This window comes from Mastomys coucha, unplaced genomic scaffold, assembly GCF_008632895.1.
Source record: "Mastomys coucha isolate ucsf_1 unplaced genomic scaffold, UCSF_Mcou_1 pScaffold5, whole genome shotgun sequence".
Lineage (NCBI taxonomy): Eukaryota > Metazoa > Chordata > Mammalia > Rodentia > Muridae > Mastomys > Mastomys coucha.
Genome location: NW_022196911.1, coordinates 35851574 through 35855397, shown reverse-complemented (window position 1 = coordinate 35855397; position 3824 = coordinate 35851574). Strand labels below are relative to the sequence as shown.

At 42.2% G+C, this 3824-nt stretch overlaps 1 pseudogene; it reads right to left on the bottom strand.

The window, feature by feature from the left end:
* Positions 1 to 2521: 2521 nt before the first annotated feature.
* LOC116077600 lies at positions 2522 to 3026 on the bottom strand (annotated as a pseudogene).
* Between the last annotated feature and the right edge of the window lie 798 nt (positions 3027 to 3824).

Below are 3824 nucleotides of genomic sequence, written 5' to 3'. Positions count from 1 at the left end.
TGAGGGGAAACTGGGAAAGGAGAAATCACATGACATGTAAATAAAGAAAATACCTAATTAAAAAAAAGAAAGAAAGCAGGTTGACCAAACTATAGCGAGCAAGCTAGTGAGCAGCACCCTTCCATCTCTGTATCAGCTCTTGCTTTCAGGATCTTGCCATGTTTGTGTTCCTGACTTCCTTCAACGATGAACATCAATGATGACAGTATAAGCAGAATAAACCCTTTCTGCCCCAACTTGCTTTTTGTTCATGGTGTTTCTTTGCAGCAACAGAAAACCTGACTAAGACACCAACAGTGTGCTGAGCATAATTTCTCTCCAAGTTCCTTTAATTTTTAAAACCTTTCTACCTAGTTCAGGAGTTTATGATCAAGCTGGGGAGACCAAATAGATCCTATAAAGCACTTTGTGAATAGTTACTGAGCCAAACAAACTGTAAATGTAAAACAGCACTGTCTGAAGCTCCCAGGTGAGATCAAAGTTGCATTCCTAAAAGGAGAAATTGGGATTTAAATGGGAAAGGATGAGATAAACTGCTTTATCACTTCCACTCTTTAAAACCAGCTGGAGCCAAACCTCTGACTTGAGTTCAGTCAGGTGGAGTAAAATGCAGACTTCGCTGTTGGCACTGTGTAATTACATAAACTCAGACCTCACTATTGGCTTTGTGTAATAGCATAAACTTCGAAAGTACTGTTTCAGAGTGTGAGCAGTGCACCATTTGTAGAAGAATTACCTTAGAACCTGTTTAGTGTGCAGGGAAGTGATGACCTTCATTTTTGTGAATGCCAGGGAAGCAGTCCAGGTTACTGTCATTTCCTTGACTTGCTTATGTATCAAAGCTTACTCCAGGATACAAAGGAAATGAGTGACTCACCCACCAAAATGTGTGTGGGGGTATAGAAAGAGTATGCTTCCATGCATACATGTGTATACATCAAAACTGAATGTTGAGTATCTTTATCTCTCTCCATCTCATTTTTTGAGGATCTCTCATTGAACCTGGAGTTCATTGATTGTTTATACTGGCTGGCCAGCAAGGCCCTGGGATTTGTCTTCGACATTCACTAAGTGCCAGGGCCACAGGTATGTGTCACTACTCCCAGCTTTTAATATGGGTGTTTAGGATCTCAAGTCAGGTCTCCTTATCTACAGAGCAAGTACTTTTTCCACTGAGCCATCTTCCTAGTTTTTTATTTAAAAAATACTTTATTTTTATTAGTTTATCTTTATTGTATGTGGTAAAGGGTTGCATAAGGACTGACAATCATTTAAGATACAGTTTCCTACTATGTTGGTGGCATGGCTCATAGATAAAGTCTTTGATGGCATAGTGTCCTTACATGATTTCCAGCAAGATTCTGAATGGCCTTTCCTAGTTCTTGCATAATCATTGAGAAATAGCATTCCCACTATAGACCTTGTCCTACTCCTGCCCTTTTAAGTCACTGTCATCTTTGTTTCGTAGGCTACATGAGAGCAAATGTAGCTATCTCAAGCCTTGGGATTCATTCATCACTGACTTAGGAGTATACATTAAGATGAAGGTGGTGACTGAGTTCCAAATACCATTTACTATGGCATTTATCCTGTAGAAGCTCTTGGGGGACAGACAGGTAGAAAGAAACATATAATACTAAGTAAATATGAGGATCACTTACATAGGTCTAGACTCTCAGTGTGAAGGACAACTGTCATATTAAAAAATGTAAGGCAGCTAGCTTACGAGGTAGTCTAATCAGGGGGCTCAAGGACTCCTGGACATGTTATCTAGTGTTTAGTCACTAATGGCCTACCACATAAAGATTCTTGGCTTTAGTGTTTTAAGGGAAAGGGACAGACTCCAATAATATCTGCTCTGCAGATAACAGGTGAAGAGAAACTTGACCGGTTATAGTTTGATTCATGGTAGCTTTTAAATTCATCAGTGAACACCGCGCCTGCTTTCCAAAGCCTGTCATTCTGTTTTCTATAGATTTGATTTGATGCCAATTGCTTTTTCCCCCCTCTGCTACCTCATCTTTCCTTTGTTTTTAAATCAATGAAGAGTTCATATTGCTAGGGGCTGTGTTCAGAGTCTAGTTTCTCTTTTCAAGTTGAACATAGCGCTATTTACTATGTGCTCCTGGGGTCAAGCAAATCAATAAGAGAGGTCAACGAAAGTCCGCCCTTGAGCGGCTCAGGTTCACCGTGTGTATATTGTGGCAGAGACTCTTGGCTTTAGTGTCTCAAGGGAAAGAGACAGACCCCAATAATGTCTGCTCTGCAGAAAACGGGGAAAGAGAAACTTGACTAAAAGGTAGATGGAGTCGCTCTCTGGGTTTCGTTTGTCATTTCAAAGATGAGCAGTGTATTAACTAGAAATCTGACTCCTGTGAGGTCGGCAACGCTGATATTTTCGCAGAAGTAAATTTTAAAGTGGCTTTGGGTCATTTAGAGAACACTGGAGCATCTTTCCTTACTTTTTCCCCCTTCTTCCATAGGCATATAAACTATTTATTCACAGCAAAGGCCCAGAGACTCATTTCTTCTTGGATACACCCACAGTAAGGGCCCTTCGGTCAGTGGTCTTGGTGTGCTGACTACGGACACGAAGACCCCCAAAGTGGCGCAGCCCCCCTATGGGCTCCGCTTTTCTTTAACCGCTCCAGGTCCTCACGCAGCTTGTTCTCTAGACCGTTGGCCAGAACCTGGCTGTACTTCCCATCTTTCACCTCCTTCTGTCTGTTCAAGAACCAGTCTGGGAGCTTGTACTGTCGTGGGTTCTGCATGGTGGTGATCACATGGTCCCCCTCATCCTCCGTGAGCTCTCCAGCCTTCTTGGTGAGGTCAAGGTCTGCTTTCCTCAATACCACATGAGCATTTGTCCGCCCCACGCCCTTAATGGTAGTGATGGCAAAGGCTATTTTCTGCCGCCCATCGATGTTGGTGTTGAGTACTCGCAAAATGTGTTGGAATTTCTAAGGGATTACTAGAGACTTGGCGGCAGCACAGACGGTGGCATGTAGGCCTCCTGTGGAACGCATCTTTACTTTCTAATGGAATTTTTTTTCTTCCTACTAGAGACAAAATCTCTGTGATCCCATCACATGTCTCTAAGTATCATGAATAAATGCTGCGGGGATTTTTCTCATCGTTTTCTGTGATTCAAACTTATACAAGCATGAAGGGAGGAAGAGTCCTATCTAGGCTTGTCTGATGTAGGCACAGAATATTTTGGATATTTTCTTTTAAACTACTTTAAATTGTTTAACAATTTAATACTCCTATAAAATATATCTTGATCATATCCACCACCAATTCTACTTTCTCACACCCTATAATGCTTCTATAACAGGACTCCTCTCAATTAGCACCACCACCTCCTCCTCCTCCTCCTCCTCCTCCTCCTCCTCCTCCTCCTCCTCTTCTTCTTTTTAAATAATCCCGAGAGTCCAATCAATGTTGTCTGCATGAACTTAGGCAATGTACCTGCAGCCACACTCCCAAAGAAGAACGACCCCTCCCAGCAGTTATCAAGTAACCAGAGGTGGAACCTCATGAACCCCTTCCATCCATGTAAGAATTACTGATAACTTTGGTCTTGTACAGCTAATCAGAGCCTCCGCGAGTGACAGCCTCTTACTTGCATGCAAGGTATTATAATCATATTCCCTGCTCCTATTACCTCCTGTTATTTCTCTCCCATGCCTGTTGACTCCTTCATCTCCCCAACCAGTTTCCCTTCTACTTTCAAGTCTTCACCGTTTTTTTTTAAGTGTGTGCAAGTGCTCACAATTGCAATGGCCATGTCATACTCAGAAGACAGCATTTTGCACGACTTC